This window comes from Cupressus sempervirens, chromosome 2, assembly GCF_028749045.1.
Source record: "Cupressus sempervirens isolate cs-2001-9-10 chromosome 2, ASM2874904v1, whole genome shotgun sequence".
NCBI lineage: Eukaryota > Viridiplantae > Streptophyta > Pinopsida > Cupressales > Cupressaceae > Cupressus > Cupressus sempervirens.
Window position 1 is genome coordinate 688,225,236 of NC_143119.1, and position 20,422 is coordinate 688,245,657.

Genomic DNA, 20,422 nt, shown 5'->3' on the forward strand with positions numbered 1-20,422 from the left:
ATTTCTCCTCATGGAGCAAGGCTATATCTGTCTAGAATTGGTAACAATGCTACTTACTGGCTGGATAATGAATACACTACATTCCCCATCCTACGACCTTGGAACAAATGGATAAGAAGAAAGCCCATATTAGACTGATGATTGAAATTGCATCTTCCTTGAATGATTATGAGTTTGATGATGTCAAGAAATGTGTTAATGCTAAACAAATATGGCACAATTTGACACTTGTACATGGTGAAGATCCTGTTGAAGTTGATGAAAGATCAACAATTTCAGCCCCCATATTTTTTTCTTCTCTTTCTATGATAGGTGATTCATGAGAGATGTGAGGTTAATCTTTCATCAACTTCAACATGGTATCAAAGCCACTACAATTGCCTAGTACATAGGATCAAATACTAAATACATAGCTCACTCCATCAAACTAAGAAAGCAATATAATCAACATAACCCCCTTATAATGCTGAGAGGTAAGACATAAACATTGAAACTAAATGTGATATCTCCTACAAAAAGAAGAACTCGGAACATTGAGAGTGCAAAAGAAATACAAACACCTATAATCGCATGTGTCATCAACACATCATGAGGCTAATGTCATGGAAGGAGCACTCACTTAATAAAGGAAGATGGAAAATATGGCCAACATGGAACCCCCAAAGGCACTTTATAATGTAGTACGAGTACAACAAAACACAAGGATGTGCAAGATCCTAAAATGCAATAGAGTGACACTTTATCTTAGTGCATTTGTAAAAAATGCATACAAATGATGTTTAAATAGACCAAAATAGACATAAGGGTGGTACAATAGATATTACAACCCATGACAAATTATCTGAAGCAACAAAATTAATCCCTAGACTTGAAACAACCAAGATATCCACCAAAATGCAAAATGTAAAAGACTGAATAGAATGTGCCTAGAGCATAATTTGTAAAACCAACTAGCATCACTAGAAAGAGCTCTGAAATATCTTTCCAATGATATAAATAAATCCCAAATTGGAGATTGGATGCTCAAGATATGTCTCCCAGAGTGCAAAATAGAACTTCTAGCTTTGACTACATAAATAGGAAACCAAATAGCATCAAAAGTGCAAATAACCTACACCAATGACAAGCTTAGAAAGAGCTTTCTAACAATATAATATTTGTCAAAAAATACCTCCATATGACAAAGATATGACCAAAATATCACCAACTACTTTTTATGACAAAAAAACTAAAAAAAGATGATAATTTAAAAGCTATCAAATCTCAACTTAAAATTGCTGATGTTAGCACTTGCACCCAAGTATAGATGATGTCAGAAAAATTGTAGGTCTGTCAGCACCTATTGATGTCAATGTACTTTGATGATGCAACATCACATGATTTTTGTTTTAAAAAAGAATGCAGTTTTTTTCAAATTTTTTAAAGCAACGCCCTTGAAAAAAGATTTTTTATTTTATTTTTGATTAATTTTTTTAATAAAAAGATAAATAATCACCTTGGGAAGTGTACCCATATCTAGGAGAAATTTTTTTCTCTTGCTAGCCAACTGTGTCCAAATTGGACAAATTTTAAATGGAAATAAGGGTTTCTGGGTGCTATGAAACCAATGGTGAGGTCCATTTGGGCTCAAAATGCACCAAAAAATGACCCCCCAAATCCAATACAAAATAAATCTAAAAACTTAAACCCTCTAAAAGAAAAGGCATAGATCTAAAAACCAAGTCAAACCTCTGATAAATAGAATAGGGGCATGGAGATTTGGAGCTCTGATACCATGTTCTTTTCATCATTATTTCCATATCTTTTTGGAGTAGGGCTTTTCCCATGTGGTTTTCTCTATTTCTCCTCTTTTCAGAGATTTGGTTGTGCTTCCTCATTAGGCCTTGTTGCTAAGACCCAAATTTACTTTTAATAGTAGTTTCTAGGGTTTTAGCTACTTCCTAAGTTTATCTTAAGGGGGGTGTTAGATTAATAAAGTATTTACTTATTAATTAAATTATATTGATTCAATATTAAGTCACTTGTTATCTCTAGTTTACTTAAGCTAAAATTTGGGCATATAATAATTAATTTTTTTATTAATTATTATCATGCAACCTAGGTTAGTTTCTTGTTAGGGTTTTGATTTCCTTTTATAGGGTTGATCTCTTTATAATTGATAGATTCACTTTTGATAATATAAATCTCTCTTTTTTCTCATCAAGAATGTCACATCTATGGATCTAGAAATTTTAGCCTCTGTAGTTTTATGCTTCTCTTTTTGTGATAGGTGTTTGCATGTAGGTGATTCTTGGGAGTTGTGGGGTTGATTTTTCATCAACTTCAACAGATCCAAATTTGATGACAGATAAAGCAGAAATTTTAAGAGGGAAGTACGCTAACATGAGAATGAAATAAGGTAAGAATTTTGCACAATATGTAAACTGAATCAAAGAAGTTGTTAGTACAATTAGATATGTTGGATGAGTTATTAATGATTATGATATTGTAAGTAATGTTCTTAGAACTCTTCTACCCATCTATGCTATGAAATCTTATGCAATTCAAGAAGATAGATCTATTTTTGAAAATGATTTGTCACTTGATAGTTTAATTGGTTGGTTGATTGCATTTGAGTTGAGAAATTATGATAATAGTTTGGTTACTTTTGGAAATGCTTTTAAGTCTTGACTAACATTGGTAATTCAGAGAAAGAGAAGGGTAGTAAAGATGCAATAGAATCTGAATCTAAAGATGTTATGGATGATATTGAAGCATTTCTTGCAAGGACATTATCAAGAGGAAAAGGTAATTTGAAAGGTAAATTGTTTCAAGTATAATGAAGTTGGTAATTTTGTAGCCAAGTGTCCTAATAGAAGCAAGAAGAGTGGCAAAAATGACAAGAAAGATCACAAGTACCAAAATAATAAAGATTATAAAGACAAAGGAAATAATTCATGCTACATTTCTCAAGAAAAACACACTGAGTTGAGTTCTGATGATGAGAAAGAAGTAGTAGAGATGGTTTATGTTGTTATCAAGGAAGATCCCAATGGAGAAAGGTATGAGATTAAAAAAGACCTTATTTCACATATTAGAAAGAATAATACATGGATTATAGATAGTGAATTCTCACATCATATGACTAGTGACATAAGTAAATTTAACAAATTTGAAAAAATTGATGATGGTGGAACTGTTAAGTTAGGTAATGATGTTCCATGTCTAATGAAAGGAAGAGGATCATTAATGTTAAATGATAAAATAAGATGTGATGATGCATACTGGGTATAATGAGTAAAGTATATTATTTTGAGTGTTTCTTAGTTGAATAATACATGTCAGAAGCTGGAGTTTCAAAACAAAAAAGTCAAGATATTTGATGATGAAGGGAATCTGATCGAAACTGGAATGTAAACTAAAGGTAATCTATTTTATCTTGATCCTACTATTGATACATGTTTGTTTGCTAAAGTTGAGGATGTATGGTTGTGGTATAAAAGGTCATGTCATGTAAATTTTGAGAACATGGTGAAGGTTAGTAGAAAGAAAAGAGTTAGAGGCTTATCGAATCTACATAAACTTGAGAATTCTATGTGCAAAGAATGTCAGCTTAGTAAGATGAAAGAGTCTAGTTTTTCAAGCAAGTCACACACTTCTAATGATATTTTAGAATTAGTGCATACTGACCTATGTAGAATTATGAGAGTGGAAAGTTCTTGATATGGAAAATAGGTTTTGAAGGGCCCCTAAAACCCTATACATAAGAAAGAAAGATAAGCGTTAAAATCTTGAACCAATAAAAGGACAACAAACAAAAATTCTAGCAAAAATGGCCATCAACAAAGGGACAACTATAGAGACAAAAAGCTAAATAAAACAATAGAAAGAAAACATTAAGCCATTTTTAGAAAGAGGTTGGCAACCTCCTTTTCTAGCAAGTCCATTTTCCCAGCAACCTCTTTGATCTTGGTAGTTTCATTGTTTCCCTCTGAGGCTATCTTCTTCTTGCTAGCTCTAGTCCTTTGGCTAGGTTCTTTAGTGTTCTCTACACCACCACCATCTTCCTCTACAATAACCAATGCATTGTCAACTCCATAACCCTCTAGCCTTCTTATAAGAGCCTTGAGGTTCTCGTTGGATGCCTTCAAAATCTAATAGCTTTGATTAACTATGTCCCTCATAGTAGACATAATGTATTCCACTTTTTTGTTAAGGTCCAATACCTTTTCTTCCAACCCGTAGAAGGAAGCCAAATCCACAAATTGATTAGTGTCAACATTCTCCCCATCCCATGTAGCCTTTTTGTTATTACCTTGTAGTTGGCACATTCTTTCATTCAATCCATTAATCTAGTGGTACATCCATTATATGGATCTAAAGTTTTCCATCATACTCATTTTCATTATTTAGGACATTCACATTATCTTATTTACTAAAATCACTCATAATGATCATTGTTGGGTCAATGAGCTTCTAAAGATCAATTTCCCCTATATGTCTTCATGAATTTGTAGATTAATTTTTTCTCTGGCTATCCCCAGTTGGATACTCTCCATATCCATATTTTTCTAGGTGGTAACCCTCCCTTTAGAAGAGGCCATGAAAGTGTCTATCCAGTCTTTCATGGGGCCATCTATGGGATTAGTAGGACTATCATTTCCCTACTGATCCTCCAGACCCAACTCTTTGGTTGGACTTTTCTCCTTACTGCCCACATTTCCAACTTCCTCCTCCTCATAGGGCCTCTTATCCTTATGTTTAGGGCCCTTCCTCTTGTCATAATTCAAAGCCTCCAAATCAATGTCCATCTCCTCTCCTTCCTCATTCACATCCTTAGAGGAAGACACTCTCATTCTTTTCTTCGAGGGATGCTTAGATTTTTTAATTTTCCTCTATTTTTTAACATAATGTTTCTTCCCTACAACCACCACCTCTTCAATATCCATGTGCATGTACTCATCACTTTCATTGAACTCATCCTCTGACTCACCAAGGTTCCTTGAGATATGTTTGCCCAGTGAAGCTTTGGAAACCTCTTTTTTCAGGTGGGCTCTGTGAACTTTCCCCTTGGCATTTTTCCTTTTTCTTTTGATGCACTCTATATCCTCCTTTGAAATAAGATCCTCACTTTCTTCCATCTCCAAAGAATCCTCTTCTTCATTAGACAAATCCCTTTCACCCTCAACATTATTAGTATCAATGAACTTCCCCACTAAATTAGCTTTAATATCCTCATAAATTAGGAGCATAAGACCATCATGAAGTAGGGGGTTGGTGATACTATGGTCTTTCACTACATCGATGTTATAGTTCAAAGAGGAGTAAAGATAGAAAGAATAGAGATTTTCACATTATGTCCAAAATGATTAAGAAAGAAATAATTGTATGAATAAACCCTAGAAAATCTCCCATCTAGGGTGACATAGGAAATAATAGCCCTTAGAATGAACCTCTAGGATTTCTTTAACCAATTGGGTTGAAAGTATGTGATAACTTTTTTCTTGACAAGTTTCTTCCTCTCCTTGGGTGTCTTTGGAAAGATGTTGACAATAGAGTCAGATCTTCCTGTCCCTGTAAAACTTCCTGTCCCTGTAAAACTTCTTCCCTACTATAGGGATGCTAGCAATCTTGGAAATATACTCCTCTATGATGAAAATCTCCCTACCATTCATGGCCAAACAACCTTCATTCAAATTTTGAAAAAATAGTTGGGTAACTTGGGAATTACCTTCATGAAGTCTATCCATAAAAGTAGAAATGTCCTCATTATCCAACACTTCCCATATTCATAGCCTCTTCCTTCATCTTTCATAGTTTACTAGCTCCCTTCATTTCCCCTGACCCCCCATTCTCTTCCAAATTTTCCTTGTAGAGCTAACATACAACTTTCTTAGAGTGAAGAGAATAGCAAAAATGGTAACCAAAAGACTCATAAAACATGTGGTTTAACTGTAAAGTAATTGCAAGTACCACCGCCAGTCCTCACACTCCTTGTAATAAAAAAAAATCCCTCTTAGCATTTGTCACTATCTTTAATAATGACGCCTTCTTCACCTAGCATCACATCATCCTTAATCATTGAAATGACGATATTAGGAAAATTTTTGTCCCATCTTCTCAAATTTTGTCACGTTAAAACCACTTTAGCCATTGCATCTATAACCCCATTGGCTTCTCGATCGATGTGACTAATAAAAAAATCATCAAAGGTATTAAGGTGGCTGATATTTTCCTTAACAATGTTATCTATGGTCTAAGAGGGTGTAGAGAGGCCTTTAAGACACTTAACAATGTTCAGTATCTCCCTCTAGCCATATTTCAGAAAGACCCCTCTCTTTAGCCAACTTAGTAGCTTAGAGGATAGCCATGGATTTAGCCACATGGTTAGTTTGAATAGTCAAAGGGAGTGCCTCTCTAGCCAAGCCATAACCCAAATTATTTATGATCACTCCCTCACACCTAGCCAACCTAGGATTTCCCTTAGTTGCCCCAGCAAAAATTTCTTTTCACCAACCTATAGGAGGAAAGGTCCTGTAACGCCCCGCTCGAGAACCCAAGAGAAATAAACCTAACATGTTACAATGTTTACTAAACTTAAAAAAAAAAAAAAAAGAAGTTTAAACAACATCAAGATAACATTAATGCGGAAGCAATATGAACATACACATCAAATACACATATGCAAATATAGATACAGTTTCAATTCCTCAAGAGTTCCTTTACGTTGAGTCACATTTAATAATTTTTAAATTAATTAGTTTAAGTTCCAAGTACAATGTCTCATGATCATAAAGAAATACCAGATACATAATCGCATAAGCAATTGCATAAGTATAAACAATACAATGAAAGTACATCCAATCAATAACATCCACTGCACATGTCGCAGGGTATGTGAGAATAGATACAATACATCAGAATACATGATAACATATATACTTCATCTGAAAAGAAGTCTCTGAGATAAGAAATAAGAATGATAAAGGTACATCTTCTGCAACGATCATCCAACAGCTAGCAATGTGAAGGGGAACCCAAATGGTAAGAAGACACTACCTCCCGATCGCGTGGTTACCTAGTCAGGCTTCCACTCCCACCGTGCAGGGAAGATAATGAATGATCCACATACGGCTATCAAACATAAAACATTCCTAGGCAAGGTACCCCTAATAGCCAAAACTACCTCAAAGGTAACACATACTACTCAAGAAGATAAAATAATCCAAACGTAAGAACACTCAATCCAATACCGACACCACATAACCAAACATCATACACAAACCAAGTATAAACCAAATACCAAGATCATAAGATAAAGTCAACAAAAGACAATCACCTCAAGTCAAAAGCCACATGTCAAAAGTACATCATCCATGAATCACCAATCATCATCAATGAAAGTAAATAGCCATAATAAACACATTCGACAATAGATACACCACATCCAACAATAAGTACACCACCGGAGATACACAAATCTACAAAGGAGACTCAAACTACATACTAGGGAATGTCATCACATGGCTGCTTGAGTTACCCTAGACTGGTCTCTTAATAGACCCCGAACCCTCAATCGTTGAGTTACCCAGGACTGGTTACTCTGAACCCCGGACCCTCAACATCACACATATGGAAAACTAGAAAGTCCTCTCAAGAAGACGAGGCACTCATCTCATTCCCATCCTTAGTCTATACAAGCACTAAAGGCATGGGTAGATCAAAAATCTCTAACTTATCTTTTTAGTGTGTTTTCCCCCCATAAATTTTAATTACTAGATTATCACTTATTACATAACTTGCATTAGGTTACCCTGGCACTGACCACTTTGGGTCCCGGACCCCTATGCAAGCCACTCCCAAGTCACGTACCTAGACAACCTCTCCTAAGCACATAAAAACACAGTTGTGTCCCATACCACAACACCCATAAAGATCAAACTCGGTTCCTTAACAGGCAACCTAATAACAAGATGGTTCTCCCACCCAAGTACACATAATTTCTCCACAAGATAAACCTCATAGATATAATCTCCAATATGAATCACAAAACACATCACAACATCTAGTCCCATAAATAGTATCCAAGAAATCTCACAAAACCTCTGGTGTTCATCCTAGACTGGTCAACACCTAATTGACTCCAAAATCCAAAGGCATAAACATCACATAGAAAACAAGACAATCTCACAGTTGGGTTTGATTTGAAAATACAAAGTTGAGTTAAACAATAAAGTTTCTAGTTCATGTTTGTAGTGCAAGCTTCAAGTAGATAATATTCATCGTTTACCCCTGTAATTTAACCCATTCTTATATTCCTATAAATTGCACAATTATCTCTATTCATTTTTAAGTCAATTCTTTCAAAATTATCAAAGGTAATTATTTGTTATTAAATAATACTTATTGATCTTAGAATAAGAAGCTTATAATTTTATAAAACTCAATATTAATAAAATTATATAAGCTTAGAACTTAATTGAACGTCCTTCATCATTAATTAATCTTAATTAAATCATATTTAATTCAATTAATTAATAATTACATAACATATTCATATTAATATACAGTTTATGATTCTAATTTATTTTAATAATAGTTTAATTAAGTATTCTAATTAAATATTATCAAAACTTAGTAATCTTTTCTCTTATCTTCCAAATACATAATAATATAAATTAATTAAAACTTTTAATTAATCATTATTAAATTCCTTAAGTATTTATTTTTATTAATTATTATTTAGACAATAATAATAATAAACAACGCTATAATTATCATCTAGCATTTATTATTTAACACTTAATAAACTTAATAACTTTAAAACATTTAATAATTTTGATATATATTAAATAACATTCATATTTATTAAATCACATATATTTTATAATGTAAATTTATTACAATTTAAATTAAATAAATTTTAAAATGTATTAAATTTTATTAAAACAAAATGAAACATATATTATTTAGGCGTATTTAAAGGCTCGTCGGCCTGGTACCTGCGACAGCAGGTACCCTACTGCACACAGCAGTAGTACAACTACTGCCTGCGACAACAGAGGTACCAGCTACCGCGGCTTATTAAAGCCGACAGCAGGTAGGGGGGGGGGGGTAATATCCCCACCCTGCATTATATTATTATTTTTTTAATTTAAAAAAAAAAAAAAAAAACAAAACAAAACAAAACCCAACAATATATTTCGCCCATTATTAATTTATTTAATTTTTTTTAAAACAATTTCAATTTATTTATATTAACTCCATAGTTAATAAAAATAATCAACAAAAACTTTTATAATATATATATTTTTAACAATAAATAATTTTGTTTTACATTTTTCTTTAATTTATTATATATATATATATATATAATATAAACAGTTGCCATCTAAATTTGATAGGACGAATATGGCAATGATCAAAATTTTTCTTTCAAAATTAGAATTTACCTTTCTTTCAAACCCTACGTGATTTAAATTAATTTTCTCTACGATTTTCTTCATAAATATGAATAATGAAAGACTAATTTCAATCAATCAGATTTGGACAACAATCAAGATGACAAACATAATTTCAACCACCCAAACAAACACGGAGCACGCAGATATATTTTTCAAATTGAAAATGCATTCACGGGGTTTCAAACCCTACCTCGTACTGATGCTAAACTTTGACAATAAGATGAAAATTCCTACACAAAATCCTTCAAGCCACGAGAAATTCCTTTCTTTCGCAAACCCTCTGGGTTGCTCTCCAAAACCTGTGTGTGTTCTCAAACTTGTCTCCCAAAAATCTCCCTTGAAAAATGAACCCTCAAATTTGATAAGGAGTTCTCTTCCTACAATCGGGGCACTAATTGTGCGTTTACCCGAGAGGTCTCTTGATCAATCTTGTTAACTCTAAAATCAACCTTTATTTATCTTATCTTTCATATTTTCATGCACGTTAAATGGATTATTAAATCTCTTTATTTAATTTCCACTCAACTTCTATTTTAATCAATTTATAACTTATAAATCTCATGCACACTTAATGCGATTAAATATCTTTATTAATTTCACATGTTTAATCTTTTCAATTAATTTCTTTTATTTCCAACTCATGCATAAATCATGCGAACTATAATCTTTATGATAGTTAAATATCTTTTCACTTTTAATTTTATTTTTAGAAACTTAATTGATAAAAATATTTACTAACTTAAATAACAATAGTATTTAGCATTTATTCAAAAATGCACTCTAAATATATTATTATTAAATTAAATAAATATAATCACGTTCTAAATTTAAACTTTAACTTTTATCTCCAATATTTAATTCTCTCTCATTTAATTAATTCATTCATGCACAATTAATTTCCTTTTTAAATTAAAATATTCTTTTATTATTCCTTCATGCACTTTAAGTGAATTGTTAAATTACTTTATTTAACTTTCCACTTTACTTTACTTTAATAAATTTATAACTTTAATCTCATGCGCACTTAATAAAATATCTTAATCAAGTTCACATATTTTATCTTTTAAATTAAACTCTTATATTTAAAACTCATTCATGCGAACTTAAATCTTTTCCATAAATTAATATCTTTTTCCTTTTTAATATATTTTGAACGTTTAATTTGATAAATATTTATTAACTTAAATAACAATAATATTTAGCATTTATTTAAAAATGAACTCTAAATATATTATTATTAAATTAAATAAATATTATCATGTTCTAAATTTAATCTTAAAACTTTTATCTTCCAATTGAATTCTTTATATTTAATTAATTTCTCAATTAATTAAATATTCAAAAAGTCATACTAATTCTTCATTAAATTAAATTATTAATTTAATCTATTAATTAGACTTAATTAATAGAAAATACATCAAAGACTCACAAAACAATATACGCATAAAATACTCACGGGTTTAAAAAGGGTAGACAGTCTGTTACGAGTCCTCCTTGCAGGACAAGTATTATAGGCTTATGGCTAGGATTGGACCTGATCATTATCTTCCCATTCTCACCATTTGAGTATTTGTAATAGGGCACACTCATCCTGGCAATTCAGGGAAGTCGATGCCCGGTACCTGCATCTTGCATAAAAGACGAGCATGTACATGCATATAATATATCTAAACTAAACAAACAATGGTAGGGAGTGGTTCATCGTGTAGATCTTGACTAGCAGGTGACTACGACTCCCTCCCTTAACCACATCAAACGCGTCAGACAGAAAGATAAAATAAACATGCGCACCATACACATGCAAGTATGGGGTAAGTATCGTAAAAATCATAAGTCTAATATCAAATGCATACATATAATAATGCATCTCTATCAATACAACATAATCATCATTAAAGACATCATGTTAACATTTTTATGAAAGAAACCACATTTACTAACTAGGATCATCAAAATACCATTAACAACACATGAATGAAATCAACTAAGCAATAATAACCGATGCATTTGTAATTCAAGACATGAAATAAAATCATAATATTGTAAATCCAATATCTCTAAACTAATCAATGCATAAAATCAACCTAAAAGAATTTAACAACGATAACAGAAATGCGAACTAGGGGCAGGCACTACAGGTCCAATAGCAATTATCTCTTCCCTTTTTAGTGCCTGGTTAATTAGATTTATCTTGTAGAATCTTCTACCACCTTGAAATATCCACCTTTCCCAATTTGACATTTTCCACAATGACATTTATCACCTTAGAGGTAACCAAACTGGGGAGGGGGGGAATCTTGAAAGATCTTATTGTTTCTCTCCTTCCAAAGCCCCTAGAGAATATGAGGAAAATATAGACCCCAAACAAAGGAAAATAAAGGAGAAGCAAACAAGGGAGGGATCCACTGGATGAATAAATCAGAGATGTTAAATGGGAAGGATCAAGACACCCCCACCTTAGAAAATAATGAAGACCAAACATCAGAGGCGAAGGGATAGTGGAGGAATATGTGGTCAATAGATTCTACTTAATCTTTACAAAGACAACACCTATTAGGAATAACCATTCCCCTTTTGCACAAATTATCCATAGTAAGGATTCTATTTTGCAACACCAACCATAGAAAGACATTGATTTTAGGAATGAGACTGGAGATCCACACTTTGTTCCAATTATAGGTACCAACCTGCTCCCCAAGGCTAGAATGATAAGTAGAGGCTACTAAAAATAATCCCAAAGTATTACCTTCCCACATAACTACATCTTGTTGATTGGATATAGAGATAGAGTTTAGGAGCACCATAACCTTGTTCAAGGATGGGTCTATCTCCTCGAAATTAACCATCCAACTAGTAATCCTCCACCTTTGAGTCAAATCTATCTTTACAAATATCCTTCCAGACTTGGATATTTTCAAAGGTGTTTAAGGGGCCCCAATGAAGCCAATCATCCTCCCAGAATCTAATGAGATTACCATTTCCAAGTTTCAATTTGACCCTTAGAACCTCAATCCCTCTAACTTTTAAAAGGTTGCTCCATATATGGGAATCATTTGGAATCTCTTTAGAGATTAGAAATTCTGTAAAACTTGGAGAGTTGAAAAGATATTTTGACCATAACACCATGGTTCATTCTCCATCGCATTGAAAAATTCTCCAAATCTTCTTAGCTAGGAGCACATTATTAAAATGCATGATTTTCCTAATCCCCAACCCTCCCCTATGCTTTGTAAGAAAACATTTTTCCCAGGAAATAAGGGGGATCCATTTATGGTCTTCAACCCTTGACCATAGGAATCTCTTTTAAATTCTTTCAATAGCCTTCACATATTTTTTTCATCGAGAATAAACTTAGTGCATATGCAGGGAGATTTTGAAGGATGGATGTTATCAAATGAATCTTCCTAGCTTGACTAAGGATAACACCTTTCCATCTAACTAGCTTCCTATTAAATCTATCCACCAATCCTTCCCAAAAGTAATCTAGGGGTTTAGCTACTAGGGGCATGCCCAAGTCTAAAGATGAAAGCTCCTTAACTTCACGCAAAAAAATGTCAGCTATTCTTCTTTTCCTATCTTGAGGCATATTGATAAATTACATAAAACTTTTTTACCAATTAATGTGTTGTCCCATGGCCTTGTAGTAATTTTTTAAGAAATCTTCAAGTTTCTATCTTCTTTAATGGTATCCATGCCCCCTAGGATAGTATCATCAACAAATTGTTGATGGGAGAATGCTTTAGAACTAGAAGAGGGCTTGATACCTTCCAAGAATTTTCTATTGACCTTCTTCAAAATCAATCTCCCTAGGCATTCCACAATTATGAAAAAAAGTATCGGGGATAAGGGATCCCCCTACCTAAGATCTCTAGTGGATTTAAATAAGGACGACAGAAATCTAATCACTAAGACCACCATGGAAATTGAAGACACCAATTGGAAAACTATTTGACAAACCTTGCCATTAAACCCAAAAGAAGAGAGGACCCGTAATATGAAATCCCAATCCATGCTATCATAGGCCTTGAAAAGATCTAGCTTTACAAGAAAGCTTTCCTTATTTTTAGTCATCATGGAATGAATAACTTCATGGACAAGGGGAATCAAATCCAAAATCTGTCTTCTCAAAGTAAAGCTTGATTGTTGAGGAGAAATGATTAGAGGAGGACTTTCAAAAATCTTGATGTGAGGACCTTTGAGATGATTTTATAGAACGCATTGCAAAGGCTAATGGGTCTAAACTTATCCATTTAATCAACACCAACAACTTTAGGAACCATAACAAAAAGGTAGCATTGAGTTCTCTATGTAGATTCTACAATGCTAAGAATTCCTGCACCACCACATCCTCTCTAACAATGTCCTAGAAGTGTTGAAAAAAATCAATGGGAAACCATTTGGTCCAGGGATCTTCTCATCATCAAAAGAAAAAACCATCTCTTCTACCTCCTCCTTCGGAATGTCTTGCACTAGCTTGTTTGCATCACAATCAATAAGAGAGGGAATGCTACTGATAAACATATTCTGGTTGACTTTTGAGAGAAAAAGATCAAGTTAGAAATTAATTTTTGAAAGAAAATCTTCACTTCCAATCTAATTTCATCCTCCTCCTTTAAGATTCTTCCATTGTTCAACATTTGGGAAATATGTAATGCCCTACTTGGGAACCCAAAAGAAATAAATCTAATATATTACAAATTTTACTGAACTATTTAAAAAAAAAAGTTTAAACAACATCAAAGTAACAATACTACGGAAGCAATATATACATACACATCAAGAACATGTAATCAATTACAAATATAGTTTCAATTCCTCAAGGGTTCCTTCATGTTGAATCACATTTAAGAAAGTTTTATTAATAAGTTTAAGTCTCTTGATTACAATGTCCATAATCATAAAATGAATAAACACATACATAATCATATAAGAAAATGCATAAGTTATGAATAACATCCACTGCACATGTCATAGGGAATGTGAAAATAGATAAAAGTACATCAATATACAATACAATATCCCGTAGGATCTCAAAACACATGATACATAGATACATCAAATGAATAAAAGTCTTCAAGATAAGAGGAAAAATGATAATGGTACCATTGTATCAATGAGCATCCAACATCTATCAATATGAGGGGGACCCAAATGGTAAGAATACACTACCTCCTAACCGTGTGGTCACCTAATTAGGCTCTCACTCCCACTGTGTAGGAGAGATAATGTACGATCCACACACAAATAATCAAATCATAAAATAATCCTAGGCAAGGAATCCTAATAGTCAAAACTACGTCAAGGGTAACAAAAACTACTCAAGAAGAAGAGATAATCAAAATTGAAAGGACACTCATTCCAATACTAATATCTCATACCAAGTCAACATACAAAAATTAAGACAAAAAATATACAACCACATCTAAATCAATGTCAAGTGTCACAAGCACAATGACCAATAGATAGCAACTGTCATCAATAAAAGTAAACTACCAATCACTAACTCCAACAATAAAAACACAACTAATGAATAACTAATCATTCATTAATAAAAGTCAACTATCAACAATAAATGACATCCAATCAATGAGTAACAACCCACTATAAATACACCATCAAAATTAATATCCAATAAGTACACCACTAGAGGAAAATATAAAAAAAACATGAAGGAGACTTAGGCTACATACTATGGAGTCTCATCACATGAGCCAACTCTAAGGTTACCCTAGCAGTCTCTTAGGACCTTGGCCCCCTAGTGACTCTATGCGAAACTAGAATACCCTCTTGTGATGAAGAGGAAACTAGTCATACCTCTCAAGGTATCATCTCCATCTCATCCTTAGTGTATACAAGCACTCAAGGCATGGATGAGGAAAAATCTCTAACTTATCTTTTTAATGTATTTGAAGCAAAAAGACTAGGCAAGATATTTTAATTACTATGTTATCACTTGTTACACAACTTGGAATGAGTTACCTTGGTAGCCACTTTGGGCCTTGACCCCCATTTCAAGCTACTCCCATAGACATGCACCTAGACTACCTTCCCAAAAATCACAAACCACAATAGTGTCCCATATCACAAAAAGTAATATTGATTGAATTTGGTTCATTAATAGGCAACCCAAAAAATAACATTGGTTTCCAAAACCCAAGTTCTCATAATTGCTCAAGAGCATAAAACTCATAAAATATAAATCTCAATTCAAATAATAAAGTTCATCATGACATCAAGTCAAATAATTGTAAAAGAAATCTCAAAAAATTGCCTCTAGTTCACAACCTAACTTGGCCAACTAAACAACCCACAAATAACAACCATCATAAAAATAAACATCACAAGACTGTAAATAGAATATTAGAAAACACATAGTTTTCAACCACTTGATTTAATTCCAACCAATTTCTCTTGTTTAGTTTAGGTCATAAGGATGTGTTTAGAAATAAAGTAAGAATATATATGTTAATATAAATTGTTATGCTTATATACTTATTTAAAATAATAAGTATTTAAATATCCAATCTTTTTGTGCATATAGAATATCATACAATATTATCATATAATCTTAAATCATAAATAATTTAATTAATAATATAAATATATATTATTCTATTTAAATATTGATATTAATTTCAATTTCTAAAATATTAATATGACTTTATTTAAGTCTAATATTAATATTTACTTTTCCTTTAATTCATAATGCAACTAGAGATAAAATTATAAATTTAATTTAATTATTTATAATTTCTCTCATAAAGTCAAATAGTTATTAACTAAATGATTACAAAATGAACTCTATCACATCTTCTCTTAAAATATAACAAAATTATAAATATTTATTTATTAACTTCACTCTTGCATTAATAATTATAAAAATTATTTATATGCAACTAAGAGTTTAATTAAACTTAAATAATCACTAATACTAACATTCACCTTATAACTAAATAGATATTATTTATTTCATTTAAAAATTAATAAATTATTATTTTTATTATTTTTAAATGAAATAAATCTAAAAATTAAATTATATTTTTATAAAATAAAAATAAACATGCAATTAGTATTTTTGCATGTTTTTGATCTCTGAAATCATGGAAGCATACTAAGTTTTCTATTTTTAGCATATTTGTTTTCACATGCATGTAATCATGCTATAATTAGCTTTCTATTTTTAGTATATTTATTTTCACATGCAACGATCCTAAGTTTTCTATTTTTAGCTTATTCATTTTCACATGCATGTAACCACACTATACTTAGTTTCTATTTTTAGCATATTTGTTTTCACATGCATGCATAAGTTCAATTACACCATGTTTTCCTCTCAATTAATCTTTTGCTTTCCAAATAAATATTGCAATTAAATTATTTTAGATGTAAGAAGAATATTCATCTATATTTAGAAAATTCATGATAATCACATAGTTCTAATGACAAGTTTAAAGTTGAAACCCTGATTGTTCAATTTATTGTTTTCTTCCAAAATTTCATAATCAAATATTCCTTATATTATCTAAAGGGGTTTAAAAGAATACATTCATAATAATTTTCTACAATTTTTCCATAGTCAAGATTTCTTGATTAATAAGTTTTCTTTTTTTCAAAATCTACTGCATAATTCTTTATCCAAAAATCAATATAGTAAATTAATAAGAAATATGTACATACCCAAGAAGACACGAAGTAGACAGATCTTTCAATAAAATACTACAATGGGTTTTCAAACCCTAACTCAAAACCACAACTAAAATCTGTGACAATCTATGAATGCATGCAAATCCAAACCTTCTTAAACTTTCAACAATTCTTTTAATCCAATTCTTAATTTTCTCTCCCAAAACCTCAAAACCACAACTAAACTTTGAGATAATCTATGAATGCATGCAAATCCAAACCCTCTGAAACTCTCAACAATCCTTTTGATCTAATTCCAAATTTTGTTCCCCAAAACCTGTGTAATTGCAAAATGAGCTCTAGATCTATCATAAAGAGTTATCCCATAAATTGGGGCTCTGATTGTGAAATCACAAGAGGGAACTCACTAATCAATTACTGTTTATTACTTTATTACCTTTTACCTTTTCATGCACAACTCTTTTAGATATTTAATTGCAAAATATCTTAATTTAAATAATTAGTTTTCTCTTTAATTAATTTTTGAAGCTTTTTAATAATATATTTATTAGGTTTTTGCACAGAGTTTGTGAGCGCTGGACCTTATAATGGTTAGGTAAAATTAATTTAGGGTGACAAATTCCTCTAGCCATCAAGAAATCACCAGTCCCTCCAACCACAAAAATATCTCTTTGCTTCAGTGCTAGATCTACCCCTACGAATGTGATCATCCCTTTGTAATCCGTGCTATTCAACACAAATGTGAAGCCCATCCATGCACTGAAGAAATTCTTCATGTCATATAGATAAAATCCCTATGCTTTGAGATATTGTGTTTCAATATAACCAAGGCTCAAGTTTTGGAATTAAGAATATTGGTTTTTTAGGAGCAGTTATTAGTAGAAGCATAATTAGCGAAAGGGTTTCTGACAAGAGGAGTTAAGCACTTTTTTCATAGTGTTTTCTTAAGCCATAGTGAATTATAATCTACCTGAATGAGATGCTGAGATCAACCATTACGAGGAGGCAATGAGTAATAACACCAAGAAAAAATTAGGATTGAAATGTAGCAGGTATCGAGGGTTTGCAATCACAGTTGGGAGGTGCGAGACATAGATCTAGGCAATTGGTGGTACACAAACAGTCTCATAAGAAAATTACCCAATTTATAGAAAGGGATGTACCACATCACCATAACTCTTCAATTTCAGCTTCCATGAGGAATGTCACAGATTGGATCCAAACAAGGTTCTAGGGACACTTGCACCATTAGGACTTGTGACCTTCAACAAATCTAGATCTACAATTTTGTATACATTTACTAAGGTTTGTAATTGGATTATTGAAACACATATATGGCACAAAGTGGGAAAAGGACCAAAAAGGTCAAGTGGTTCAACTCACAAAAGGGTTATGGATTTATTACCCCTGATGATGGTAGCAAAGATATTTTTGTTCATAAGACATCGATTCAATATAATGGATTTATATCTCTGGCAAAAGGAGAATTGGTTGAGTTTTTTGTTGAGCATGAACGAGGTGGTAGGACTAGAGCTCTTGATGTGCATAGGAAACTTTCAAACCAAGTTCATCTTCCTCTGATTTGTCATCATGGTGGAAAAATAGGTGCAAGGGATTTCAACATATCATATGGCTCTAGCCGTAGTGGACGTGGTGCAAAGAAGATAAAACATGGTCTCAAGACTACCAAACCTCTAATCCAATTGATTTTTGACATTTATTATGGGCCACTTCAGCAACCCATACCTATCTTTTCTAAAATTGGTGAGGAAATTGGGCATTTCAACTACCAACTCCCTTCTTATGTGTCATGGCCAAATAACGTCTCCATTAATGATCCAAACTTTTTGTCTTATCCCAATAATATTTCACTTGGAGGTAAAAAAATCTATGAGATATCAACTTGCCAAATTTGGAAGGAAAAATTGGGGTCTACGTCTTCAGTAAGATCAACTAATCCCAATAATAATCTAGATAGTTCAAATGCCACACTCACAGATGGTGATGCATAGCTTCTTGTGATTGAAGATGGGCTTCTCAAACCATAGATCACTTACATGCTTGACATAGAAACCATTGGTAAGATTTGGTCCTTCCTCCTAATTGCAAATCTTCTTTCTTGGGCAAAGTGTTACTAGTATGGTGTTACTGATTTATTCTACATTGATCATGAGTCTTCTTTTTTTATTGCTATATTTGATTCTAAGCTTTCTCGGGATAATGTTCTTCGTATTAAGAGTTGGTTTTGTAAAGGGTTGGGAATATATACCACTGCTTGGTTTCCAAACTTTAAACCTAGTCATTCAACCTATGATTTTATGCCATTTTGGATTGAGCTTCCTACTTTAACAATGGAATATAGAGATCTACAAATAACTAAATTAATAACAAATAAAATTGGGGTATTCATTCATCATGATCTAGTGCCTTTTGATGAACCATCTCTTTCTATAAGGTTTTGTGCCTGACTAAATCTAAATAAAATTTTACCTTCTTCCTTAATTATGTCATCTAAATATGGTCGATGGAACCAAAAAATTATTATTCAAGACACATAGACTATGATCAAGATGGTAGATTGGTTGGGTCATTTTACTAATCAATGTCGAGATCCAAGTTGCTCTAATCTGATAGTTTGTAGTAACCATAACTCTAACCCACTAAAGTGCACTTTTAGGACAGATTTTTTTCCTTCTGCCCCTAATGATGCATGTGTATTTTAAGCTAAACTATCAAGTGACCCATATAATTTCTCATTTGTAAATCTAGTTGTTTACCATTCACCAAAGGGTCATTATTCTACACAAAAAGATCAATCTCATGGAGACTGTTCAGGTCCTAATAAATCTCTATGCTCATTTTTGGGGAATTGTTTTCCTCTTATGGATTCCCCAAATTTAGGGTCCTTCTCCTCTAATTTTGCTAAAAACTTTATGTTGTTTTTGACTCATCTTGTTTCTAAATGAAATATTCATCGAGATAAGTATATAAGTCTAGAATAGTCTCTTTTCACATCATTAAAATCTTCTAAACTTGCAATTACATATCTAGTTGCCAATGAAGAAGATGTTATTCATCCCTCTTAGATGGATGCTATTGTTTACAAGCTCATTTTTAATTATCAACTGCTTTCTTTCTTGTTTAGATTAGAAGCTACATCAGTTTCCCAAGGACATTCATTGTCTTCTGAATATGCCCAAATTTTAGCGGCAGAGTTCAGTGTTCCAATTCCTTCCAAATTATTTGATGAAGATAACATGCTTCATGACCCACATGAGGATAGTGTACACTTTAATTTGGACCCCCCTTCACCTAGGTTGGAGGACTCTATGAAT